Consider the following 13,752-nt stretch of genomic DNA (forward strand, 5'->3'; position numbering starts at 1 on the left):
AGATCATTGACGACTGCATGAAATAATGCTTTAACAACAATTTCACTTAAATTATTCTAGTCAGTATAAACTTAGAGGTTTGTGGACTAAACAGAATAATATGAAGATTTAGATGAGCACACCTTACAATTTCTATTGTCCTCTTCTTGTCACTTAAGCAGAAACATTGATAAGAGCTGTACAATAGGATGGGAACCTGAACTGATAATGTGTGTATTATAGATGTGCTTAAATTTTAATAAAAGGAATAGATTAAAAAATAATAGTTTGACCTTATCAGCTTCCTATCTGGAATTTTTATTGCTTAATTATTCAATTCAGTTCATTTCAATTTTATTTCTATAGCACTAAATTACAGCAACAGTTGCCTAATTATATGGTAAAAACCCTATAGTAATACAGTACATAGTAATAATACGTTAATATAATGTATGTAATGTAAGTACATATTACTATTAATGGTGCTGGTGAGCTTGTATAATTGAGAAAAGCCACACAAAAAAAGGCTGCTACATGTTTCTTATATGTTTCTTATGTGCTAAAGATCTTGTCATTGTGGTTCCTCTTGGTGGGTTGTTACTAGGCAACATGCTGATGTCCTAATAGCCGATACAGATAAAAAGCTTCAGGGGCCTTAGATGTGCCTGTGTGCTAAGTTTGGCTGCTCAACTTGTGTTGGTCGAGGTTTGCAGACAAACAAACGCACAGACAAAGATGTTGTGTGTTATAGTAAGATATCCACCACGACTGACAGCAGATGGCTAGTTGAGCTCCAGCAGGGAAAGGTGCAAAAGAAGTAAACAAACCAGCTTTGTAGCTCACACCAAATACCCCAACCGTGTACAGATGGTGGGTTGTTAACAGTGCGAAGGAATACCAAGAACCACACCAGCAATACAGGTATGCTGTTAAATGTGCTAGAGGCCAGTAGCTAATTAGCAAATGAACCTTCAGACCGACTTGAGCAGTGAACTTTTGCCTGCTGAATGTTTCTTTAATTGCTCATTTAACAAGCTAAGGTGTAGGACCAGATGAGTGTTGGCTAAATACAAGTCTTTAAAGGGGAAGCTGATGTGTTTTGATAATAAAAGTCTGTGGCCAGCCCTGTGTCGTAAGCGAGGATGCTCTCGGCTGTTCACCAGTCTGACCTTCCTGTCTCTGCTTCTGAATTTGTTGCTTCAAATGCAAATAATGAATCAATTTGAAGAGAGGGGAAAAGGAAGAAGAGGGGATAGCATGTAAAGAGAGAGAGGGCAAGCACTGTGCCACACACTTGAAGATATTTTTGTCGACTCTGTTCTCCTCCTTCACCCCTCTTCTCTCCTCCCCTCTGTGTGTGCCACTCTGCACTGCTCTGAACCCCATGATCAAAGTTCGACCCCCTGAGTCTAATCCACAGCCACACATGGCCAGGATGAGCCACACAAACACACGCACACAGCATGATAACCAGATCCTCTTCTGAAGATTCACAGGATTTAATGAACCACAGTCAAAACCTTAATTCACTCATACACACAAACACATATACACACACTAATATGTGGTATAGCTGGATCGTTCGGTGTAATTAGAACAGATCTGCTGAGCAGTTCCACAGTAAAAGGACAGAAGGTGCCATGAAAGAGATTTAAGCGAAGGAGCGAGTCATGGAGAGACAGACACTGACAGACGGTGAGAGAAGTGGGAGTGGTGACACAGTTATTTGATATCCTGGCTTTGAATGTGAAAGTGTGAAGCCACCTAGACAGAGTCACTACTACTTATAAAGCCTGCTCGCTAACAGAGCGTAAAGAGTTCTTCAAAGGTTTGTGACATAAAACATACTCAAAAACTGTCTTATGCATGAGACTGCACTAATTCATCATTCATAGCCTGGCATTAAAAGCCCATAACAGTGAAGACTGGATTCACAACCACAGAATTCATGTAGGAATTTCAACGAGAGTGTATGTGATTCTACATGGACTAAAGATACTCAAGCCACAGTTAAACCACTGACAAGTGAAGTGATTTACAATGATTAACCTGTTGCAGTGCAATGTTCTGTTACTGAAAACCTTGAGTCTTGGTATTCTTGCCAATGTTTACTTGCCATCAATATATTGCTGATGTGCAAGTCTCCCTTGGGGCAATACAGGGTTCGTTATGTTGCCTTGGGGGGCACAGGACAAGACAGTGCATGCTGTCACAGAGCAGTGCTTGTGCCCCCAAGGCAGGACAGTCCGCTCTGTCACAGTGCAATGCTCAGGAATGTTTTGAGGAAAAGGGAAAGAGCCCAAGGTGTTCACCTGACCTCTGAACACCCCAATGTCCCATTTAAATCCAGTGGAAGTCGGATGTACCGCAGGTAGTCTCTCATTTTCAGAAGGGGACAAACTAACATATTTTTAAATATAGGAATTATTTCTAATCATACCATCATATTTGACAGATAATGTGATATGCTTCAGGTTATGAGCCGACCTTTTCTTTCTTCTCCTTGGGTCCTGTCGTCTATGCGGATGTTACTTTGACACTTTCCACCTACCCAAGCATTGCTACAGACCGTGTACACTGTTTCCATGAAAGGGTGTACACTGTGTAGCATTGGGGCCCTCTTTCAGCAGGATAACGTGCCCTGCCACAAAGCGAAAAAGGTGAAAATGGTTCAGGAATTGTTTGAGGAGCACAACAAAAATTTTGAGGTGTTGACTTGGCCTCCAAAATTCCCCAGATCTCAATCCAATCGAGCATCACCAATACAATATTAGGCAGCTTGTCATAATGTTGTGTCTGATTTGTGTATATATGCATAAATATGACAAAATGAACAATGCTTTAAATTTTACACTTTGTCCTTAACAATGTTGACAGGGCGTCTTTCTAGCATGCAGACGTACAGTCACTGAGTGAGCATTCTGATTGTCTCTCGCGCTCAAGGATACTTTTTTGAAGTGACACTAAACTGCCGAGTAGCATTCAACCCCTGACATTTAAATTATGATTTCTGAACACAAAGCCACCAAATCAATCAACTCTGAATTCTGCTTATAATCACATTTTTCATTTCAATCATGTTTTTTTTATTCACATTCAGGCATAGCACACAAAGGCTTCTCACTTCATTCCTTTTTCATTTTTGTGATGTGTGAAAATCAACAATTATGAAGCCCTAAGTAAACTTGCTATTAACTACGGTAATCAATGCAACTTGTCGTTTCGGTAATTGTGTTCTGCTCATCAGCTGCCTACTTATTACTGTGTGAAAGAGGCCATTAGTCGAACACTATTGTGTTTCACAGGGCAATTCAAAAACATTCAATAACCATCACAAAAGGTTCACTTTGTAGGTTAGACAGGCTGAATTAAACGTGATTGGTTTCTGAATGTCTCTGAAATAGGGGAATCTGATTACTTTTCAGAAGCAAAAGAAATTCCAGTGTTGTTTGAAGCGAGGCAGCAACAGAGTTATCGCTTGAGTTGGTCTGAAGCCAATAAATAGACATTTTCATAATGAACTGAAATAAATGCTGCAAACCTCTTCAGGGCTAAAGGAGCGAGAGGTGAGAGAAGCTGATAGCTACTTATGGTGAAATTCTACCAACACTGAAAGCACTGTGAGATGACACCCCCACGTCCCCCCACCCCCACCCCCACCTCTTTAGTCCTCATCTCACACTGTACATCCTCCTGCTAATGCCCTGATATCTGAGTAGCTGCTCTTCACTGAGAGCTGCAGAATGATAGAGTAATTTTCATAATTAATGCAAGAACCCATTAGAGCCATCTTAAACCTATCATAACACATCATGACAGGTCAGAGATCTGATGCATTAAACCAGGTGCATGAAAGGTAAGGCGGGTTGAACTGGGTCACTACTCCCCGGATTTTCAGCTGATTTTTAGACCTGTTCACAAACTCCCGCAGCTCTAAATCCTGATAAATAATAACAACGACTGACAGCAGACTGTCAGCCCTTGTCTGTCAGTCATTTATTATACTGACCACTTATTCCCCCCTCATAACACATCAGAGCGCTCACAAGCAATTATATCTTCAATTTAATATGTGACATTTTGCCAACCTAGGCCCTTTACTGTTGTTTTAAAGCCATTTCTGGCACCAACTACCCGCTTGTCTTCCACACTGCACCTCAAATAAGTTCTCCCTCTGAAAGTGACAATGCCTGCGGGGAGCTGTGTTCAGACATATTTGCGTTTGTAGTGTTTGAATTAGCCCCTTTGAAGAGACTAATCTGAATGCAAAGTGATGGGGAGGGAGACGTCTATAAAGGTGCAGGGTTTTATCTGCCACACACGTTCTTTGTGTCCTCTCATCGGATCAAGGAGGTTTAGAGGGCTTCAGGGGTCTTTTTCCATTAAGGATATCATTCGTTTAGCCCTCTGTCACGTCCTCCCTGGGAGCTACAGACTAACTTCAAAGGTGTTGGTGGAAACCCTTTAAAATGCTTCTTTTCTTGGGCCTCCATCCTCTGGAGTGCTTTCTTAGCATGTCATGCAGAATGCACACAGAATACTTTTTCTCTTCTTCTAATTTGGGAAATTAGTGGAAAGTTTGCATGTAATAACCAGATCATCCTTTATAATGGAGCTACCTACATGTGAGGAATTTAGTTGTGGGGATACAGCATTACTGAAAGTCTATAGGACACTAGTTTAGTGGGTTAGCATGTCCATGTGCTAATTAGGGCAAAAAACGTATTTTCAAATATTTGGTCACCATACAAGGTCGGGCACTGAAGAAAAACATGAAACAAAATGTAATATTTGATATTAAGAATAAAAAAATCAAGTTTTCTATGTTGTTACCTGTATTTATCTACTTTTGAATTGAATTCTTTAACCTATTTTGATATTTGACAGCAGTACAAATGTTCTTAATGTCATTCTTTAGCCTGAAATTTGATGATCATCACATTTACCCAAGTTGCTGCAGAGACAGGCACCAGCTGATCGTTGAAGGATGATGGTGAAATTTCATAACTGATAGTAAAACAGCATAAGAGTGGTCAGGGATGGTGAGCAAAAGGAGCAGAAGCCAGAGTGTGCCATGACATAGGCACAAGATCTGTAATAGTAGTTCATGGTTCCTGCTACAAATCAAAAAGGTCTTTTATAGGTGGAGTTTGCATGTTCTCCCCACACCTGGGTGGGTTTTCTCCAGGTACTCCAGGTTTCCCCCCATGTTCTTCAGACATGCATGTTAGTTTACCTGGTGATTCGAAATTAGCAATTATTGTAAAATAGATAAAAGAGGGGTATCTGCATTTGCAGTGTAACGAACTAATCTAAAATTAAACAAATTAGAATTCATTCATTGTGAGCTAACTGAGACTCAAACAACAATCAAAAGATTGGCCAGGGAGTCATAAATGCACCTGAGCTGCCATTTCAGTCAGTGTGGGAAACACATGCAAGTCGCACACATGCAAGGTTTCCTGCCACTGCTTTGAACACACACTAGACAATAAGTATTTTTTTATGTTTCATGTTTTGAGTATTAATTAACTCTCTGGAGTCAAACACACACTGACTCATCCTAATCACATGACAAATGTAAGACAACAAGCAGCAAACAAAACCTTGTTTAGTACTGGTTTTGAATCCTAACAGTGGAGTTGCGTGGATTTTATTGCCAGGTTGATGCATGTGTCCTACATCACAAAAAAAGGATTTGATTGATATGATGTATTTTATAATAAGATAAGATGAGTTAAGCTTTATTAGACCCAGAGATGGGAAAGCAAAGTAGACAGGATATATTTTAGATCATCTCAATAGATATTTCAAATTCAGGTATTTGTTTCAGTTTGACACTGTAGATGTGTTTCTCTAAAATAAGTGTTGTAAAACATTAAAAAACCACTCTCCCTGTTCTCTGAAGCATTAATTAAGTTTTAACCACCAATTTATTAATGCCAAATAGGCTAGTTAGACAGTTTAAATATGGCTGTAGTTCAGAATTTGGTATAGACACATCTTGGGGGAATTCTAGGCCCAGCTCAATTTTGATCTGGAGCACACTGTCAGGGCATGAAACAGGAACATAGTCTAAGGGTTAAAGCAAAGTAAGTGCATTTTTCATTAACTGGATGTATTTATTCCATCTCAGGAGATTTCCTTGAGCCAGCATTTACTTATTTACTCTGTATTAATATAACTGCAATCTGTAAAGAGAAAGAGATCCAAAATATTTGGAATTTTACTTTTGAAAAACCACCACATTGTTACTGAGCTTTAATCAAGCGAGTCTCTTGAATAAATGCATAATGAAAACACCTGTTTGCTTCCTTTAATCTGCAGCTGTGCATTAATATTGTAGCACCCTAAGAGCACTTGTCGGGGTAGATCATTTGTTTGTAGTAGCAAAGCTTGTTAGTTAAAATGTGATGCATGATCTTTAGATGAGGAAAGCTGTGACACCATGAGTGCAGTGGATTACTTGGTTGATGACAATCCCTTGTCAGTACAGATAACCCATCACACAGGTTATTTGTGGTCAAAATGATTCTTTAGTCTTAGTTTTTCCAAAAAAAAGTGTATTACTGTAAGCTACAGCTAAAAGTAGTGGAAATGAATTTTACTTTCACAACTAGACGCCAATTAAAGGAACCAGATATTGAAATGTAAAAACTAGCTTAATCGAGCATGACTGACTAAAGCAGACTAGATGGAGGCTGATCTTGTGATTTTTTTTTTACACTAGCAGAAGGCTTACAGAGTTTTCTCTAAAAACTGAAACTGACCATAATAAATCCACTGAACCATCAATTCCTGACATCAAAGCCTTTTGTACCTGTCCTGTATTTTTAATTATGTTTTGGGGGGGGGGGGTTGTTTTTTTGCTTTTTTGCTTTTTGCAGGGTTGGCTGGGTCTTTTTGTGCTCAGGGATTCTTGTTTGCAAAAAATATTTTGCATCCTTGTCTTAGTGTAATATGCATGATAGTTCTATGTTCAGTGTGGGCTACACATAAATATCCGCTGTATTAGTTCCATGTACTGCCTGCTGGTGTGCTGGCTGGGAATGGAAATGGAGAACAGGGATCAATAAAAACCGAAATTCTCACAGGAACTGCTCTTTTTGTACTTTATTCTTTTCCAATAAAAATATACTGGGGGAAAAAGAAGCAATGAAATCGAGCCATGCCACTAAATCAGTTTTGTCAGCCTGTGAAGCACTTTTTATTTCAGCTATTCAGCACCACTTCCCCCTTTAAACTCATATTATCACACACAGTGAAGCACTGCAGAGGTGTGTTAGTATTCATCTTTATGTTGTTGAATTTGTGTCTTTCTGGGGTTTTTTATTTGTTTGTTTGCTTCTTTGGCTTGGTCTGTGAGGACACGGCCACATATGTGTGTTTACGTCTGTGCATTTAATGCTAGATAGTATCTCCGTCCCTGAGGTTGTGTTGAACTGTGACAGACTCTGTGAAATTTGAAAAAAGGTCACTGAACAAACTGCTGTCCTGCCCTATGCTGTGTTCTGTCACATGTTTAACACATATCACCCAGCTTGAGGAAGACCGAACTCTCTTCAGGGCCTTAGATGCATAATTTTAAGTTTGAGCACCCATGCATGTCGGTGCACGTTTGAGAGCAAAAGCACAGGGTTTCCATACGTGATACGTGTCACGGCTGCCGGGGCGAGCCGCGTGGTGTTGGAGGAAAAGGACCCAAAATGCAGGCAGCAGACTGATGAAGTGTGTGACGTTTATTTACAAAGTGGAAGTGGCAAAAACAGGCAACGAAGCATGAGAAATTACTGAAGGAAACCTAAACTGGGAAAAACTAAAGAGTAAACTTGAAACCATCATGAAACGGGGTGAAAGGCAGAGAGCCGCAGACTAACGAACAGGACACCATGGGACGCAGACGAGCCGACGACGAGCACAGACCGACACCCACTATATATACACACAAACAAGGAGACCAGGTAATGACATACAGGTGGGAGCACAGCTGATTCTAATACACAAGACGACCTGAGGATACAAGCTGAACACAGTGACAACAAACACAGACCTTCAAAATAAAACAGGAAATCCACAACACGATTTCCTGTCCACAAAACCAAACAAAAAGAAGCTCCAGTGATCCAAACGAATTGTCCAAAACACAAACACACATACTGGAGTCCATGAACAGGGTCCCAAAACATAGTTCAGGAGGCCGGCCCGGAGGCTGACAACTCAGGAGTCCAGAACAGTTCACCTCCAGAGGCCGACCACGCGGAAGGCAGTGGCAGCGGCGACAGAGCGGGTCCGGAGGCCGGCCACGCGGAAGGCAGTGGCGGCGGCGACAGAGCGGGTCCGGAGGCCGGCCACGCGGAAGGCAGCGGAAGGCAGCGGCGGCAGCAACACCGTTCAGGAGGGTGTCCACGATGGCGATGATGTCCTGCTAGCAGCCTAGAAGATGGCCGACGATGTTGGGGCTCCAGACGCGGACTGGATGGCGGTGTGGCAGCAGCAGTACCAGGCGAGGATGAAGCCGTGGCTGCAGGCGAGGATGAAGACACGGAGGCCGGGCCAGACGAGGATGAAGACACGGAGGCTGGACCAGGCGTGGATGATGATGAGGCTGCTGCAGGCGTGGATGATGATGAGGCTGCTGCAGGCGTGGATGATGAAGGTGGCGCAGCAGGCTCTACCCTCCAGCGGAGACAGGAGGCTGAAGCGGCCCCTCGGACCCTCCAGCGGAGACAGGAGGCTAAAGAGGTCCCTTTGACCCTCCGGCGGAGACAGGAAGCTGAAGCGGTCCCTCTGACCCTCCGGCGGAGACAGGAGGCTGAAGAGGTCCCTCGGACCCTCCAGCGGAGACAGGAGGCTGAAGCGGTCCCTCGGACCCTCCAGCGGAGACGAGGATGGGCTGGCCGGGCTCTCCAGAACCCCCAGCAGACACGATGACGGGCTGGCCGGGCTCACGGGCCCCTGGCACACATAGGGCTGAACCAGCAGGCTCGTGGGCCTCTGGCAGGGACAAAACAGAACCAGCAGGTGTGCGGGCTTCTGGCAGGGACAAAACAGAAGCAGCAGGTACGCGGGCCTCTGGTAAACACATAGCAGACTGCAGCTGCGCAGAGCACTGACCCTGCTCAGGCAGCGACAGCCGGGTGCAGTCCTCAGCTGGGTTCTTAGCCTCCAGGGGTCCAGAGTGGGCTTCGGGCTGAAACTCAGCCTCTGGGGAGGCCCTGAGTGCGTCACAGTCTCTGAACTGGCCAGCTTTTGAGGAATGATTACATTATCATTTGGTTTGTCTCTCTGCTTGGAACGAACGGACGAAAAACAGTTTCTTTCGGGTTGAATTGACCTAGCCTGTTGTACAGGAGGAGTAGGTGAAGGTGATGGCTGAATAGGTGGCTGAGCTGAGGGCGACTGAAGTAAAGGTTGAGATGATAACGGTGGTGAAGTTGGAGTAGGTGGTGGAGTAGATGACTGCACTAGCGGGGACACAGGAGACTGAGCTAGTGAAAGAAAGGATGACTGGGCTTGTGGCTGGGCTGCAGACTGGGCTTGTGGCTGGGCGGCAGACTGGGCTTGTGGCTGGGCTTCTGGCTGGGCAGACTGACAGCAGACTGGGCTTGTGGCTGGGCGGCAGACTGGGCTTGTGGCTGGGCGGCAGACTGGGCTTGTGGCTGGGCGGCAGACTGGGCTTGTGGCTGGGCTGCTGACTGGGCTTGTGGCTGGGCAGCAGACTGGGCTTGTGGCTGGGCGGCAGACTGGGCTTCTGGCTGGGCAGCAGACTGAGCTTCTGGCTGGGCAGCTGACTCAAAAAACACAGCCCCGGAATAAACAGTCACAAAGTCTGGCGAAACAGAAAAAGTGTCTTTTCCACTCACCACAGCCGGCAGTTCTGAAGTCCCAACATCCGGCTGTGGGGTAAAACACAAAACGCTGGGTCAACGACCCAGCACTATGACAATACGTGAGTAAGTCTGAGTTACAGAAGAAAGCGGTAAGCAAAGTTTCTGTGTATATCGCGTGTCACTGGCTCAGAGGTCTCTTTTAAACTAAATTATTCAGATGTGCTTTCCCTCTTAGTTCCAACTCAGTGATACATGCTAATATAAAATTAGTCCCACTTTAATCGTCTGATCTTTATTTGCACATGCTGTTATTACAAATCACAATAAACCAGCCCCTGCAACCAGATCTCCGAATAAATTAAGGTTGCGCTATTGCCAAGTCGAGGGGATGTGAGAGTTTTCTCCTGTGTTCTTTCACACAGGTTGTACTGAATCCACTGGCAATGTTTGCATGCACACAGAGTATTAACTATTTAACATTTAATGGTTTTAATTACCACTAAAACACCAAGAGATGAAGTTTGCATTTAACTAAAACCACATTGCACTGTGTTGGGATTTAGAGATTCTTTTATTGCTGCCATATACTCTGCCTTATGATAAATGCATTAATAACATGTTCTACAGTATTATTTTATCAGTAATATTGTTTACAGGGTTCATATTGCATTGAATATGTTTGTCATCACATTCATTCTATTCACAGGTTGAGTTCATTCTATACACAATGCATAACTGTGCTTGTTTAGAGTTGATGTTCTATCCAAGAGGGTTTTAAGCTTCACTGGTGAGAGTGTCCAGGTGATACATGTTGAGGGAAGATGAGAACATAGCAGGTTAATTGCATGCATGCTTACAATACACATAAATCTAGTGGCAGGCCTGAGCGAAGGCCCAAGTGTCTTCTGCTTCTTATTTGAGACCTGCGCCAATTCAGTCTACTTAGTGATTGAGGACGAGGGTCCATTATTAGCCCTTAGAGGCCCTGAAGCTTGAAGTTATTACCTTAAAAGGAAGGTGTTATCAAAAAGAGAAGTTATATGTCTGTTCATAGTTATTAGAGATGTACAAGATGTACCCTTGTCTGTAAACAATGACTGGACATAATGTATTTTTGACCTGTATTGACGTGTTTGTGGGGGTGTGATCCTCTATGCTATAAAACCAGAACTCAGTGTATTTTTGTCAGAGCAAAACAGGCCATATGCTGATGGTTGTTCTCCGTTGTCAATAAACTCATCGTTTGATTGCACTTGTCTGGTGCCTCCGTCGTTTGTTGTCTGGTCTGCAGTTGAATGATCTCGCTTCAACTGCTATTTTGTGTTGTGACCAGCTCTTGGAAATACAAAGGCAAATTTCCTGCAAACCTCCTGAACTAAAAGTGGTACGGCTCGGGCACTATGTGATTGAAAGTGTATTCTGCCATTTTCTAGCTTGAGTAGCACCATCCCAGCCGTAAATCATATACTCTGCTTATATGAAGACTCCTCTGTGCTGCCATTATCTGCACCATTATTATCCTCTTAGAATTTTTCCAAGTTCTGTCATTTCAGTCACTTATGTGAGATGCTCGGTCTCTTACGTAAGCTTAAAATTTCATTTTTGGATGCGGAGATTGCAAATACAGCAGCCCCCACTAGCAAGATACACAAACGGGATAGGTTTTACAGGTATGTAATGCATTTTTCTCACTCATTCTATCTCACCGTCGCACTGGATGTCACACTAAATCTCCAACCAGCAATGACACACTTAGGCAGACGTGTTTACACAGCACCAAAATCCCAGGAAAACAGTGAGTGAGTAATACTTTTTAAAATGTGAGATACATGAGAAATATTGTTTTCATTTCATACACTACTGAACCAATATAGAGAATACCTCATTAAAATTTCATTGAATCACTTATTTGTTTCCTGATAATACTTGTTTGCATATTAATTCGAACCTAAAATAGGCAACTATAACAGAAACTCATCCAGATTTGGGCTTGTGGAGATATATAAACAAGCTGTACTGTAAACAAAATAATATTATTGTGTTTAATGAGGGTTCAGAAAAAGGACAGAGAACAAAGGAGCAGTGCAGTCACCTGATATGTGACCTTAGCTACACAGGTATGAGGACGCTTTGCCCTCTATCCTATGCCCTGCTGCTCTGAACTGTTCAGGCTGCCGGTATGGGCAATGCAACGTTATATGATGTGATGTGAAGTTGACTTTGCACGTTTCACCACAGTCCAGAACAGCCCTGCAGGCAGCAAAGCATGAAGATGGACCAAAAGGTCTCAGATGTGGAAAGCAGTTTGACCTTGAGCGAATGAAATTAAGGCATTGAGGCTGAAGTCCATTTTATATAAGTGACCAGAGATGGAGGTTGAACTCTCAATTCACAAGCGGCGCTTCGGCTCGCACATCAAGTTTTCTTTTTGTGGTTTCAGGAAAATGATCTGTCTTCCACTTCAATAAAGCAGCTTTCATTTCTAAAGGTTACAGAAAGTGTTTATGTTACTCGAGTCCCTTTAAATTAAGCAAACTGAAAAGGCGCTAGCTGACACTTTTGTTGAATCATGTGTGATGTTTTGTGTTCAGCTCAAAGGGAGCAGGGAGACAGTGCCATGTCTGTGTTTAGAAACTGCAGAAGCCAACGAGAGCGTGAGGCGGTACAGTATCGAGAATGAGAGCAAAGGCGCACACTGACACAGAGGAAGGAATAACAATGAGTGCCGTGCCGCAGTGTTGTGTGATTCTTCTGTGAACAAAGACGGAGTGCAGCGCAGAGGTTGTGTGTGTGTGTGTGTGTGTGTGTGTGTGTGTGTGTGTGTGTGTGTGTGTGTGTGTGTGTGTGTGTGTGTTAGGGATTATTATCAGAGCACAAGGAGCATGTATATATCATTTCATTAATTACTGTTCCGTGCTCTAATTATAATGCAGCAGGGACACATTCAACTCTCAGATCTATGCTTTTGCTAAAGCTCCATACCATTTCCGTTGTCAGTCACACACACACACACACACACACACACACACACACACACACACACACACACACACACACACACACACACACACACACACAAATAGAGAGAAAAAAAGCTTGTTTTCCTCCTTTTGAAAATCAGACCTGCTCCCCGCGCTCTCCATACAGCTGTCACTCTTCTCTTTCTTCATCTGTCGTCAGCTTTGAGTTGATTCTTCTTCACTAAAATGTCTGGAAAGCAATGCAGAAAAACGGGCAACAGATTTGAAATCTGGGTTTCTCCTGGAGAAGCATCAGAAAGGTGTTTAGGGGATATAGAAGACAGGTTGCAGGTAAATCCGCCTCATGATCACCACAAAACAGGATTGCATCGAGATGCAATATCAGTGATGGAAGTCCAGCTTTAAAGGGGAAACTCTCGAGTGTGCACCCAGTTATGTGCAATTTGTAACTGAAATGGAGCAACGGAGAGTTCTCATAAATACCGAGAAGGATCAGAGTGCACATAAAAATGCTTGTGGACTGAACAGCTTTTGGGTGGACTGCTAAATATGAGAATACCTGACTGTACAAACATTAGAGATAAGTCAGCTGAATGCATAATATAAACCTCAACACGCTGTGTACGGTTGTGGAATGAGGGCCAAAAATACATGCCATTTGCAAATGCCCTGAAACATTGCACAGAAAAGCCTTTTCTCTGTTATTTTTCATTAGCTGTTGAATTTGACTCAGAATTTAGGGAGCTTAAAGATGTTTCATTTATATGCACATAACTTAGAAAACTGCTCATTTTGCATGTTGCCCAAAAGGAAACAATACCACAAAGGAATCCGACTTTGCCACCACATTGCTATTGTGTACAGAATTGCAATAACTAGCAGAGAAATAGAGACGTCAGCATGATTAATTGTGTTCTGCAACTCTTTTAAAATTTAACCTAGATTTAGATGCTAAATATACC

Source organism: Oreochromis aureus, linkage group 13 (genome assembly GCF_013358895.1).
Source record: "Oreochromis aureus strain Israel breed Guangdong linkage group 13, ZZ_aureus, whole genome shotgun sequence".
Classification (NCBI taxonomy): Eukaryota; Metazoa; Chordata; class Actinopteri; order Cichliformes; family Cichlidae; genus Oreochromis; species Oreochromis aureus.